Below are 15,782 nucleotides of genomic sequence, written 5' to 3'. Positions count from 1 at the left end.
TTATTTTCTTGATCCTTATTTATAGATATTTTGTACTCTAAATTGCAGCTTTAAAAGCCAATGGAGGGAGTTGTTTGGTTTGGTATACTTAAATAGAGGGAGACAAATTTGAGAATCACCATTCCTTGAATGAGATATGGTTTAAGCTAGGATGTTGTGTATGTACAATTGTTTTCACTAAATAAAAGATGAGAAAGAATTAAAGAGAAAAATAATAAAAGAAAGAAAAAAGTTTGTGAAAGTCGTTTATAATAGGAATGAGTCATTACTTTTGTGGAAGGTCCCCTTCTATGTTTCAAACCTGCAGGCTAAAAAGATGAAAAAGAATTGAAGAGAAAAATAATAAAAGAACGAAAAAACTTTACGAAAGTCGTTTATAATTGGAATGAGTCATTACTTTTGTGGAAGTTCCCCTTCCATGCTTCAAACCTGCAGGCTGAAAAGATGAAAAAGAATTGAAGAGAAAAATAATAAAAGAAAGAAAAAAGTTTATGAAAGTAGTTTATAACTGGAATGACTAATTACTTTTGTGTGTTGGTTGCTGATATTTTTGAAGATGGATGGTATTGGAAACAACATTTTATACCTAAAAATGGTGGTTTGACAACAGGGTGAAGGTTTGAGAGTGAATGTGGCAATGACCACAAGCTTTAAAAATAGTTGATTAATGATGGTATGTGAATTTTTGAAGGGAGACAATTTACATTTAATTTGTAGGTTTGAGATTGAGAGGAAGAAGAGGCGATATTAGGACTTTATAGGATTTTGAAATTTTTGAAGCAAAAGTGGAGAGGTTAAGAGTTTCCCAGGATTTTAAATATGAAAAGCAGAAGATGAGAGGTTAAGGCTGCCTTGGATTTTTGGGAGTGTTTTTTCCTCTTTTCTTTTTCACATGTGGGAGGCTTACCCGACAAGGTAGAGGACATTTTTGGAATCATGCACAAACCTTAAAATAAGTAAAGATGGGTTCCCATTTGCTAATATTTTCATATTAGCATAGGATAACACACTTTTTCCCAAAGACTAATGTAGAGCTATGGTTCTAATGGGACTTTTCTTTTTCCACATGATAAAAGAGGTTTGTCATCACAACAAGCAACACAAGAAATATTATCTTTGTTTCTAATCAAGCACTTTGTAAAACTAAAGTGATCTTATTGCAATTATTCAAACATACATAAAAGTTCTTATTCAGGTAAACAGAAGTTAATTCAAACAAGACTTAAATTAAAAAACAAAACACTAAAACTTCTATTCAACAATATGATGAACTAAGGGAACTCACCTAATAAGGACCATATTTTTATACCTTACAGCAAAATAACTAACTCTTATTTTATTTGGAGACTTACAATAATTTGTAAGGCCTATCTTTAAGTAATATTTTTGTTTTGTTTGCTATTTTTATTTTCAAATTTGGGACATGAAATTATGTTTAGCTCATTTTCCCATCAAGGTTTATATCGTTAATTATATACCACTTGTAACTAATGTTATGCTTAGTTTCAGAAGAAAAGTATTGAGTAAAGAAAAAACAATGTTTAAAAATATTATTCTCTTATATTTGGTTTACTATAAAAAATATTTGAAAATTAAACAAACAAAATTAATTTAAAATTTATGTATTTTCAAATTATTTAATTTGTATATAAAAAAAACAAAAATAAGTGAATTAATTTGAATAAGCATATAAAAATAATTTTACAACAACTAGCATCTTGTCCCCCCTTCAATGGAGTGCATAAACTAAATGACTTCATTTTAAAGGAGAGTTCGAACACTAACCAGCAGGAATAACCACAAACAGAGAAGATATTAGCATCTTTCATTTCCATATATATTCTTTAGGTTCATGATGTCAGAGACGAGATGAAGGGATGCACCACCTCTTCTCTTCCACAGATAATGAGATAACCAATCAAGATTAAAAGCAATTCAATTCAAGGGCAGAAACAGACACAAAATGAAGAACACACAATCAGAAATCTTCTTATAGCATAGTAAATTATAGAAGACGAAATATGTTGAGCAATAAGTTACAAAAAATGCCTGAATCGCAATATCAAAGGTTTCCCTTCTTCACTCAGTTTAATGGCCCGTTTACATAAATCATTGAAACGTTGCAACCCACAATGAAGCCCATTTGATACTTCATCTATAGTTTGCCCGATCTTTGGGTCTTTTGTCCAATGCTTCAATATATAGTGAGATGGGATGTTGGATACACTGTATATTTGAAGAATAATGCATGTCACCTATTGTAGACATCTTCACCAACATGAATTCCATCAGGGACATCAACACCATCATGATTCGTCTTTGATCCAGTGTTGAACTTGTCCTCTTGGCCTGAAGGCAGTTCTAGATCAATCTCCATAGAGAAAATTACTATCTATAAAATTAAGATCTAAATCAAGCTCTATATTTGTTTCATGCCCAAATTTCGAAGTAATGTAATTACAGCATTTCCAAGCTTTGTTGGGACATCCATATTTTGGATAAGATAATTCACCATAGAAGCAAGGTTGATACTTGTCTGAAGCATACTTCAGAAGAGAGTTGAGTTAATTATGATGGTTGTACACTAAGCAGCTCGAGGCAGCCAGTCATTTGGTATTTGACATTTATGCATGCGCATAAATACATTTTCTAGTAATTTGATATGGAAAACCAACAAAGAAAATGGAAAAATATATATATACAAAAATTCATAATTTGCAAATTTGTACATGTCTTATAAAGTTGTTAGTTAATTAAATTTAAAAAAAAAAATTCAAAAGAAAAAATAAGAATAATTGAACATTAAATTAATGAAAAATAAATTAAGATAAACATGTCTTATGGAGTTGTTATTTAATTAAATTTAAAAAAAATCAAAATAAAAAAATAAAAAATAACGATAATTAAATGTTAAATTAATGAAAAATAAATTAAGATAAACATGTGTTATAAAATTGTTATGTAATTAAATTTCAAAATAAAAAAAATGCTAAATTTTATAATAACAAATACTAATAATGGAATGTTAGATTAATGAAAATTAAATTAAGATAAACATTGTGTTATTTAATTAAATTTAAAAATAAAAACTAATAATAATAGAATGTTAAATTAATGAAAATAAGTTAATATAAATATGTCTTATATAGTTGTTATTTAGTTAAATTTCAAAAATAAAAAATATAAAATAAAAACAATAATAGTAATAATCAAATATTAAACTAATAAAAAATAAATTAAGACAATGTTGCTACTTAAAAAATAAATAAATAATATATGACTACTAAATAGATTTTTGAAAAAAAAATATTATTATTTAATTTTTCTTGAAATATTAATGTATTAATTATTATGAGTACTTAATTGTCCATTTTTAAGAAAGACTCTTAAAGGTATTTTAGGTATTTATGGATGATGCATTAGCCTTATAATTTTATAACTTCTTTTAGTCTTTAACACTATATTTGTAAAGTTTAATCCCTAAAGCATCATCCATCTCTAAAGCATAATTGTCCTTTTTTTTAAAAGGTACAATATCTATTAACAACAAATAAAACTAAGGTCATATAAAATACATATTTTGACTCAAATAATGAAATTTTATAAATTTGGATGATAGATGTCACATAAACATTCCAACTATTTAATATATTAATATTTATCCTTTAAGTATTCCCCATAATTAACACATATTAAATTTCAAGAAAATTTTAACAAAATAAATAAAATCTATTAAATATTCAAATAGTTTTTATTTTATTTTTTCAAGTTGCAATTGCTATCTTAAAATTTCATTTTTGAAATTCAATTATATAACAACTGAAAAAGGCGTGTACACACACCTAAAATAGGTTGAGGAAATTTCAAACACTGAAAAAGACTTTTCTAAAATTATTCTTAAAAACTGTGTTTTGTAATATGAAATTAATTTTTATATAATATGGATATGCAAAATTACAAAACATTAACATTATAATTGATTTAAAGCAACTTCAACACTAGAACTAACTCCCAATTATAACTTTTCTACGAGTGTCGAAACTAACTTCCATATCATCATATGATTCATTAAAAATTTATTGTTTACTAGCCTAATCATAAGCATTTTTACAATTTAAAATAAGGTTACGAGAATAGAATACACCGGTCACGAAGTCCAAACTTAAACCCAAGAATTACATAATAAGGATGTAGCAACATAGATCAAGAGATAGAAAAACTGAGGGACTTCATGATTTAACCTACACATGTAGGAAATAAAGAATGGCCCTCAAATTTGAAACTTGGGACAAATTTCTCCGAACTTAGAATTTTCAGCACTTGATGTGGCTCTTAAATTCTGTTAGGGTCTTATTTTGAGCTCATCTTCATGCTCAAATTCTTCCTAATGCTTAAGGCATCTTCCTGAACATTTTTGCACACTCTAAATTAAAAGGAAATTAAACATGTAAATATGCCCAAAAATAAGGAAAAAAAATGAAAATGGCTAGACATGTTGAAATAGATATAAAATGATCGACTATGAAATGAGAATACTCAACAATGCTCCAAAAATATATTAAAATACTACAAGTAATAATCAATTTCGAATATTAATAAGACATGAACCGTGTCTTGTTGATTGAAGATGTAGAGTTGTAGATTTATTCAATAATGAATTTTCATTTATGAGAAAAGCAATGTAAAAAATTAAACTCCATATTTATATAATTACTAATAATCCAATAAACTAAGATTTTAACATAAATAATTGAATTAAATTTTCTATTAAAAATAATGGTATAAACATAGTAAAAAGAATTTTTTATGTAAACTAATTTGTAGAGAGTGTTGAGATTTATTTGAATGTCGAAATTTGAAAAATTAAATAAGTAAATAAAAAGAACTAAGAATGGTGCAGCCTTAAAGTTATCTTGTTATGGTGGAATAATGTCACTCTTAATCCTTGGAATGGATAACTCAAATGATAGTTTTTAGAATAGGATGATGTCGAATATGATAAAAGGTTTTACTTGTCTTCACTAAACATAAATTGGTTTTTAGATAAAATAGTCAAAACTTGATTTATTAATTGGTATCAAATCCAAATATCACGGGTTCAAGTCACATGGAGTAATGTCAAATCCCATATAAATTTTTATAGCTTTATTTAAATGCTAGTTTTTATAGTTCTCTTATGTACTATCTTTTTCTTTCTTTCCATTTTAGGTACCATCTATTTTTCTATTTGATTCTATTTGAAATCTACAAGTGAACATGGTACATATAAGAAATTATAAGGAAGATTCATTATTTAAGAAAGAGGCAATCCTAGGCATAAACACTCATAAAATATAAAGAGAACATTTACTTCCTTTAATTTATTCCTTTTATTGCTCTTTATTCTTCCCTATTTCCTTCAAACATACTAAATTCTTTCTCTAAAACAAGCAAGACTTACAAAAATATTATATAAGTAAGGTCAACAAAGGCAATATTACCTTTAAAATAGCTTTCATTTGTGGGCTACTCCATGCATTTCTTAGTGCAATGCCCAAAAGCAAATCCAATGTAGTACTAATAAATTACTAAATAATGTTCTCTTGTGAGAAAATTAAAATATGATCCGTAAGGTCTCTTCTTCTCTTTTGTGGCTGCAAAAAAGGTAAATTTTAAAATTAATATTTTATTTTTAAAATAAAATAATATAAAAACACATTTTGTTTCTCAATTATTCTCCAAACAAGCTTTTTAGAATTATTTTAGGGGTTGTTTTAAAAAGAAATTATACAAAAATGATTAAATATAAAATTTATTTTAAAATAAAAAATAGGTTGAGAATATTTCAAGTTATCAAACAAACTTTTATTTTAAAAAGTAACTATTATGTTTTGAAAATTATTTTCGAAATATTTCTAAACTCATCTTTTCTTTCTTTAATAAAAAAGTGGGCATATAAATATAACTAAACTTTTTCAACAAAGAAGCTATTACTAAAATTAATTTATATTTTTTTCCTGTATTTTTTTTAATTGACATGTGATTTTAGGCCATGGGCTTCCTTTTTATACGAGCCCCCTCAAAATTAGGATTCAAGGAATGGCATGGGCTTCCTCTCCACAAATGGAAGGACAAATTCAATTAAATAAAAAAGAAAAACTTGCCTCTCCGCCTCTCGTTGCATGGGGATAAGAAATAATCTAATTGGGTATCTACATACTTAATAAAAAATAGTGTTTTTTTTTGGGAAAACAGAAATTGTATAATACATTTAACAAAATTAGTTAATTTTTTTTATTTTTTTTCAATTTAATTTATCTTAGTTAATACAGGAGAGAAAACTATAAATTTTTTAATCAAATTATTCACTCTTTATTAAAAAGGTTTACAATTTGGTAAAACAGAATTATTGAATTTTATAAATATATGCTAGTTTTATAACTTTTTTCAAGAAAAAAATTCTTACTAAATTTTCTAAAAATTAGTGAAATGAAGACTTGTATTTATAATTTTTGTTATTAACATTATTGATTTTTTAATAAATTTTTATTTTAAAAATATCCTTTAAAAGAATTTTTGTTATTGAATTCATTTAAAAAAATTATAAAAATCAAGAAAAGTTAAATTTACCAAATTTAAAAAAAAAAAAAAAAAAAAAAAAAAAAAAAAAAAAGAACCCAGATTTCCAAGATGATGAATGATAAAATCAAGATGGTGAATTTTGAACTTTGAAGAGTAAAAGTAGGCAATTAATGGTATTCCTAACAGCTTTACTTGTTTGCTTTAGGGTTATGTTCCCTTTCTCACTTCTCAAAATGTTCCTTGCGATGGAAGATGTCTTTTGTGAAACCCGATGGTCAACGAATTAAGAATATCAGGCACTTCTGCAACAAAATGGAGGATTCTTTGCTTAAAAAGAAAGAAGAAAATTCTTTCTTCGTAGAGGAAAGCCCAATATATGCAAGGGAGATTGAGAACTTTTATTCAGACCATAAACCTCGGCATTTTAGCAAATACATCTAACCTCATCATCAATTTGAATGTCATCTAACAAAATGTCTGCTGATCATTTGCAATTTTTGAAGAACAAGTTCAACAAGCACTTGGAAGACATGAAGGAGGAATATATTGGGAAAAATGAGATCCCCTTGGCTCTCATTTTCCTAGAGATAAATTGCATTAGAGCAATTTTCACTCTCATTTATCCTTAAAGCATAATTGTTCCCCCTTTTTGTAAAGGGACAATCTCCATTAAGAGCTTAATGTCACGGACTTAGCCTTTTCTTAAGATTGTACAACACTTAGACAAGTCAAGACACTTAATCTGTGAAGCATTTTGTGACACTAATGTCATATAAAATACATATTTGGGCTCAAATAATGGAATTTTATAAATTTGGATGATACATGTTATACAAGCATTGCAGCTATTTAATATATTAATGTTCTTCCTTTAAGTACTCATCATAATTAATATATATTGAATTTCAAGAAATTTTTAAAAATAATAATAAAATCTTTCTTAAAATCTATTAAATATTAAGATACCTTTTGTTTTATTTTTATTTTTTTTCAAGTTGCAACCGTTATTTTAATTTGATTTTCATTTGATTATTATTATTTTTTATCTTAAAATTTTATTTTGAAATTTAATTAAATAACTATAAAAGGCATGTACAAACACCTAAAATAGGTTGATAACATATCAAGTTCCCAAAAAGAGTTTTTTTCTAAAAATATTAGATAACGATTTTTCACTTTTTTTTAGGGACTATTTTAATAAATAATTAAAAAATTATTAAAAATAAATTACTACATATTAATATTATTTTTTAAAAATATTTGGAAACACATAAAACAAGTTAAGAATATTTCTAAGTTTTCAACTAGACTTTTGTTCTAAAAAAAAATATTATATAACTATTTTTTAAAATTGTTGTTCTGGATATTTGTATTTTTTAATACGAAATTAATTTATATTTTTTTCATTGAAATGAAATTTTAAATTTTAAGATCCACTTGTTGGTCAAATTCAACTTTTAGGGGAAAGCTTTTTAGAAAGAGTTGACATGGACTTCCTTTTTATATAGTCCAAGGCCCTCAAAATTAGGATTCAAGGAATGGCATGAACTTTCTTTGGATAAATAGAAATAGAATTTAAAAAAAAAAAAAAACAGTTGTCTCTCCACCTCTCCTTGTCATGCCTACAAAGAAGAAAATAATCTAACTCTTATGCTAAGTTTGGTTCCAAAAAATTTGAGGAAAAATATGAGGGAAAGAAAATAGAGAAGAAAAATGGAAAGAAATAAAAAAAAAATTTCAAATTAATAAATTATTTTTATATATTTCTTCATATTCATTTCACCTATTTCCCTCTGTTATATAAAGATTAAGTAATTTTAAAATCTAAAAATTTCTTACTAAATTTAATTAAACTTGTTTTTTTTTTTTTTTTTTTTTTTGTATTTTTTATAGTGAAATCAAATATGAAAAAATAATTTTCCTTAGTATTTTTTTCTTTCCCTAGTACTTTCTAAGAACCAAACATAACTTTAAACAATGTTGAATAAAGAAAATTTATAAAATTAATAAAAAAAAAATTTAAATGAATTTGTATGATATATTTAACAAAATCATATATACCTCTTAATAGTTAATTTTTTAATTCTTTTTATTTTCTAAATTTAATTTATCTTAGTTTTTATATGAAAGAAAATTATAAAAAAAATTAATTAAAGCATTAACTATTTATTAAAAAGTGTTGGCCAAAGGGATCTCTTAATTGCGTTTTGATGATAACAAATCATGATTAAGTTATGATGATTTTAAATTAGAAGAGTTTCAGGTTTTGGTTTGAAAATTCAAAAGGATATTCAAGAAAATCATCAAAGGACCAAATAAATGCAAAAAGACTTTTGAATCTTAGGAAATATATGTAAGGTGAAGGCATGAGTGCACCTAGGTTTTTCATACTAATTCATGCATCATTAAAAACTTGGTTTATGCATTAAAGTTAAATTTTCATTAAAACCCGAGTTTTCTCATATGAATCATAGACAAACTATTTTAAAATTGACATATCAATACTCTTAAAGACCTTATCTAAGTGTTAGAAGTGAAAGGAATAGAAAAAAAAAAAAGAAAAATACATTTTTGGGCCAAAATAGGTGAACCGGTTAAGGGTACTGGTGAATCGGCTCAACCGATCATGGAATTGGTCAATTAGTTAAGCTTCTTGATCAAGGACCAACTAAGGGATGCAAAAAAAAAAATTCTCTTCCAATAACCTTGCATTCCTAATCAAGGTGAAACCTCTCCCAATCCAGGGATAGGTCTTCCTAGTCGAGGCACGGTTAAGGCCCAACGATTACATGTCATAAAGCTAATGCCTAACGATTAGTCAACCGATCAAACCAAACTCGATTGATCAAGGTTGTTTTTTGGCATTTTGGGGGGTCAAGGTTAGAAACCTAAAAATTGAAACTCCACTTCATTTATGAATTAAAGAACACTTGCAATCAATTGCCTACCTACTTATTCTTCATTCATAGCTCTCACTTCTTTATTTTGGTGCATTAAGTCTTCACTTGCATACCATTTAGTGCACCTTTGTCTTTCATCCTAACCTTTCCTTATATTTGAACATTTATTGAGCTAAGTTGTGATTAAGTGAGGTTATATGTATAGAAATGCTTCAAGTTGGTGATTACTTGAAGGATTGTGTAAGAGCTCATTGGAGCTGGAATCCAAGTATCAAGACTTTGGAAGCTTAGTTGAAGTTTTAAGGATAGTGGAACCCTCACTCAATTAGGAGCTTGGGGAGAGTGGATGTAGGCAAGGGGTGTGAAACCATTATAAAATTGTGTTTGATATCTCTAACTCGATCTCTTTGCATTTGTTCCTTACTTTGCTTAAAATTGTTGTGTTTGAAAAAGTTTTTCAAAAACCCAATTTACCCCCTATTCCCCCTCTTGGGTGTTTTTCTTAATTAGATTAACCTCATTTTGTCAATTGGTATCAAAGTTAGGCCTCTTATTTAAGACTTAATCGTCTAAGAGGTAATGGTTAATCCATCAACCTCATCTCACTTTGAAAGTTTTGCAACCAAGACATCTCCATTTTTTATAGGAACGGATTATCCCTATTGGAAAACTAAAATGACTTGGTTTTTATAATACTCTGATCTTAACCTTTAGGATGTCATTGAATATGGTCCCACTATTCCTTCAAAACTTGTTAATGGGGTCATGGTTCTAAAACCCAAACAAGAATGGGATGAGCGTGATAGAAGAAATGTTCAATTGAATGCTAGAGTCGTTTATACTTTGCAATGTGTTAAAGATAGAAATTAATACAATAGAGTTTGTCAATATGAATCGGCTAAAGAAATTTGGAGATTACTTAAAGTAACTCATGAAGGAACAAATCAAGTCAAAGAGTTAAAAATCAATTTACTTGTTCGTAGTTATGAATTGTTTTTATGTTAAGATAATTACTAGCTACACCGACATTGTCAATGGTCTTAAAGCCTTGGAAAAGACCTACAAGGAATTAGAGAAGGTGATGACGATCTTGAGATCACTCCCATCAAAGTGGGATGCAAAGGTAACCACAATTCAAGAAGCCAAAGACTTGACTAAGCTACCTTTGGAGAAGCTCATAAGGTCATTGATGACATATGAGATCACTTTCGGAAAGAAGCAACAAGAATGGAAAGAAAAAGAAAAAAAAAAGAGGATATCTCTCAAGGTTATAACTAAGGAAGAAGAATAAGTTGAAGAAGAAAAGGAAAGTGAAGAAGATGAAGACTTAGCCCTTATCACAAGGAAATTCAACAAGTTTATGAGAGTGAAAAGTTTAGAGGAATAAGATGTTGGCATCTTAGATATAAGCAATAGAAGCAATACCAATTTATTAAAAATTGATCTTTTAGGGTTAAAGTACTAAACTTTATGTTTGGATGTTCCAAACCTTAAATTCCATTTTTTGAAGACAACCTTGAATCTCTTGGAAGTCTCGTAAACCCACGATCTTCTGCCCGATGACTCAACCTTATTCTTAGCACACTTCCGGTGGAAAGGAAATGAGAATGGAAACTATAGCTCTCTTTCTCTTTGGATGGTGGAACACAAAAAGTTATGGAAACCCTAACCCCTATGGGGTGTTTATAGGATTCCTAACTAGGCTTAAGTGACTTGAGCCCACATGGGCTTAGGTCACTTAATCTAGCCTAAAATGGGTCATAATTGATTAATTAACCCAATAATGTCTACTAATTAATTAATTATCCCAATCCATAGACCTTATTCACTTACCCCTGTGCAATCTTGCATAGTTACCAAAACAGCCTTATGCACAAAACTGAACCTAGAGCCAATCCGTGCCAACAAGGTATATGAACTCAGAGCTGGGACCCATAAGAGTATTGGCTCTCTTATAATCCAATTCTAAATTTGATTCAACATCCCACTACGAAGATCAATTGAACTCCAATGTCTTATGTAAATAAGAATGAGACACTACTTATATGACTTGTTATCTATTGTGTCCAATCTCCTTATGAATCGGTGTCCATAGTCTAACAAGGTGAAACCTATCAGCCTTTCAAGACTACCTCTACTATCCTTGAGTTACAGATCCTCCTATTGTGTATTCAACTGACATGTTTTAACTCTCAAAGAGCCTATGTCAAGCTCCACTTAAGGAACTATTATGGTCATAGTTTCCATGAAAACACCTCCTTAGTATCACCCAAGGGGACACACTGTCTCAATCCCATGAGATATCATGGTACCTCTATTGAGAATACCTATTGCTATCGACTTCCATTAATAGTGACCTAATCCATAGGGAATATATGATCAGCTTATGATATCACCGGTAGGTCAAAGTCACTACTAACTTTAGCATAAACTCAATATTCTCTCAAGGTTAAAAGACAACACAATGAATTAGCTCGGTGAGGTCATGACTACTTGATAGCTTTAAGTCATGACTCACTGTAGGTCCTATCCATTGTGTAAACATGCACACTAGTGCACTCACCATGGGAAATTCATTCCAATAGTCAAGACCAGTCATCCCTCCAATTAGGAGGTGGTGTACTACAACCGCTAATGGGTTTCCTAGACCCACAAACCAATTGTGAACAAGTCATCTATTTTCAAGGAACTCATGAATTAGATATTCTCTACAACTTCTAATGCACCTAAGTCACGTGCAATACAAAAGGTGCAGATAAGAATGCTCATATAGTATACTACATAGAATAAGGATAGATCAAAGTAAAACTAGAATATCTTTAAATAAATAATTAATTTCAAATTTATTACATCATATCATGCTTTTAAGGACTTTATCCTAATAGAAGGTTCACTTCTAGAAGAGACTCCTCAGAAAAAGAATCTTCATCAAATGGTGACAAGGAGAGATGAGAGGAGAATAGGGACTTAGTGTGCTTCAAGTGCAAGAAACCGAGACACGTTAAATATGATTGTCCTTTCTACAAAGTTGAAGCCAAAAAGAGAAAGAAGAAGACAATGATGGCCACTTGGAGTGAAAGTGAAGATGAATTCTCCAAAGAAGAAAATGAGAAAGAAGTGGCACACGTGTGCTTTATGGCAATAGATGAACTTGATGAGGTAAATTCTAACATTAGTTATGATGATTTACTTGATGCCTTTGAAGCTTTATATGAGGATCTTGAAAAACTTGGCTTGAAAAAATGCTTTTCTCAAAAAGAAAATTCAACAACTTGAAAAAAAAAAACTTAGAAAAGTAAAAGAAAAGTTTTCAAATGTTGAAGTCTCTAAAACCTCTCTTGAAAAAAAAAGAATGAGATTTTAAGAAAGAAAAATGAATGGTTGACCTTCTTTCTTTCAATCTTTTCTATGGAAAAAAATATTTTAAAATGATCCTAACTAGCCAAAATGTATCTTTGATAAACAAGAGCTAGGATTCAAATACTCAAATAATCAAAAGTATTTTAAAACTATTTTGTAAAGGAATCCACAAGTGCAAGTCCTTCCACTACTTGCAACTTTTGTGGAAGAGGATGACACATTAGTAGCACATGCACTTTAAGAAATGCTTCTCAATAGACTTTAAATGCAAAAACTAAGGAAATTTAGGTTGAAAAATCCGAGATCACTAACCCTCAAGGACCCAAAAAGATATAAGTACCTAAATTAACTTGAGTTATGAGTTGTAGGGCTTAAAGAAGGACAAGTGGTTCTTGGATATATAGTGGATGCTCAAGACATATGATCGGAGATGAATCCAAGTTTACTTTCCTTACAAAGAAAAATGGAGGATATATTACCTTTTGAGATAATGCAAAAAGAAAAATCATTGGTCAAGGAAATATTGGTAATGACATATCCTCTCTCATTGAAAATGTTTTATTAGTAGATGGTTTAAAACATAATCTTTTAAGCATTAGTCAACTTTGTGACAAAGGTTTTAAAGTGATTTTTGAAGCATCTCATTGAATTATCAAAGATATTCAAAATGACAAAATCATCTTCATGGGCATAGATGTGACAATGTTTACATTATAAAATATTTCAAAATATGATGACCATGATAAATGTTTTTCAAGCATGCATGATCAAAGTTGATTGTGACACAGGAGTTAGGACATGTTAACATGGACTTTATTTAATAACTAACCAAAAAATAACTTCTAAAAGGCCTTCTTAAAATAAATTTTCAAAAAGATAAAGTTTTTTATGCTTGTCAAGTGGGAAAGAAAATCAAAAACTCTTTTAAAAACAAAAACGTCATTTCAAAATGAAAAAGTTTTTACAATCACTTGCATAAAAAGTGATCATAGGAGGGAATTTAAAAATATTAATTTTGAAAACGATTGCAATGAGGATAGAATTGACCACAATTTTTCGACTCTTAGAACTCCTCAACAAAATGGGATAGTTGAAAAGAAAAACAGAACTATACAAGAAATGGCAAGAACCATGCTAAATAAAAACAACTTACCAAAATAATTTTGGACCGAAGTAGTTAATACATCTTGTTATGTTTTAAATAATGTTTTCCTAAGGGCCATACTTAAAAAAATTCCCTATGTGCTTTGAAAAATAAGAAACCGAACATTAGTTATTTCAAATTCTTTAAATGCAAATGTTTTATTTTAAACACCAAAGACAACCTTGAAAATTTGATGCAAAATCGGATGTTGGAATTTTCCTTGGTTACTCAACTTCAAGTAAAACTTTTAGAGTTTTCAACAACAAAACTATGGTTGTAGAGGAGTCTATCCATATAACTTTTTTATGAATCTAACAATTCTCTTTAAAGAAGAGATAGTGTTGATGATGAGTTAGGTTTGGATGACTCTATGGGAAGATTACAAATTGAAAATATAAGACAACAAGAAAAGAAAGAAGTGGATCCTAAGAAACAAAGATCACCATTGGCACTACCACCTCTTCAACAAGTGCAAGGGAATCAAGTCAAGACTTTCTTAAAGAATGGAAATTCATCATCAATCATCCACAAGATCAAATTACAGGTAATCCATCTGATGGGGTAAGAACTAGATTTTCTCTTAGAATAATCTAGATTTTATTTCTCAATTTGAACCTAAAAATATAAATGGTGTTTTAGATTATGAAAATTAGATGATTGCTACACAAGAGGAGCTAAATCAATTTCTAAGAAGTGAAGTGTGGGAATTAATACAAAGACCTTCAAATCAAAGAGTTATTGGAACTAGATGGGTCTTTTGAAATAAAATGGATGAAAACGGCACAATTATTAGAAACAAAGCAAGGATAGTAGCCCAAGGGTTTAATCAAGAAGAAGAGATAGATTATGAAGAAAATTTTGCCCCTGTAGCTAGGTTGGAAGTTATTAAGATGATACTTTTAAACTTAAAAAGACACTTTATGGTTTGAAACAAGCACCTAGAGCATGGTATGAAAGATTGAGCAAATTCCTTTTTAAAAAATGGTTTAAAATTGGTAAAAATTGACACAACTCTCTTTATAAAACCAAAGAAAAAAATATGCTCTTGGTTCAAATTTATGTTGATGACATTATATTTGGCGCTGCTAATGTCTTTCTTTGTGAAAAAATTTCTAAGTGCATGCATAATGAGTTCGAAATGAGCATGATGGGAGGGTTCAATTTCATTCTTGGATTTCAAATCAAGCAATTAAAGGAAAGAACCTTCATCAATCAAGCAAAGTACATCAAAGATCTTCTCAAAAGGTTCAACATGGAGGAAGCCAAGACAATGAAGACTCTAATGAGCTCATCCATCAAGCTTGATAAGGATGAGAAAAGGTAAATCCATTTACCTAACTATGTATAGAGGCATGATAGGTTCTTTTCTATACTTGACTGCTAGTAGACCTTATATCATGTATAATATATGTGTGTGTGCTAGATTTCAATCTTGTCCTAAGAGTGATAACTTTGGAATTAATTGTTTTTCGGATGTCGATTTTGTCGATTGTAAGGTTGAAAGAAAAAAGCACTTGTGGCACATGTCATCTCTTAGGACACTCACTTGTTTCATGGCATAGTAAGAAGCAAAATTCGATAACTTGTCAATGGTTGAAGTCGAATACATAATAGTCAGCTTGTGTTGTGCACAAATTCTTTGGATAAAATAAATATTTTGTGATTTTGGTTTATCTTTTGAGTATGTTCCTAGTAAATATGATAATACTAATGCTATAAGCATTTCTAAAAATCTCATGCAACACTATAAGACTAAGCATATAGAGATTAGACATCACTTTCTTAGAGATTATGCATAAAAGGTGACAAAAGACTTG

The 15,782-nt window shown here is 28.9% G+C and overlaps 1 pseudogene; it reads right to left on the bottom strand.

Annotated features, from left to right (window-relative positions):
• Window positions 1–2,251: 2,251 nt before the first annotated feature.
• LOC117911026 overlaps window positions 2,252–15,782 on the bottom strand; it is a 25,958-nt pseudogene continuing 12,427 nt past the window's right edge.

Source organism: Vitis riparia, chromosome 3 (genome assembly GCF_004353265.1).
Source record: "Vitis riparia cultivar Riparia Gloire de Montpellier isolate 1030 chromosome 3, EGFV_Vit.rip_1.0, whole genome shotgun sequence".
In the NCBI taxonomy this organism is placed as follows: Eukaryota; Viridiplantae; Streptophyta; class Magnoliopsida; order Vitales; family Vitaceae; genus Vitis; species Vitis riparia.
The sequence above is the reverse complement of the archived record's forward strand: the minus strand, read 5'-3'. Positions and strand labels throughout refer to the sequence as shown.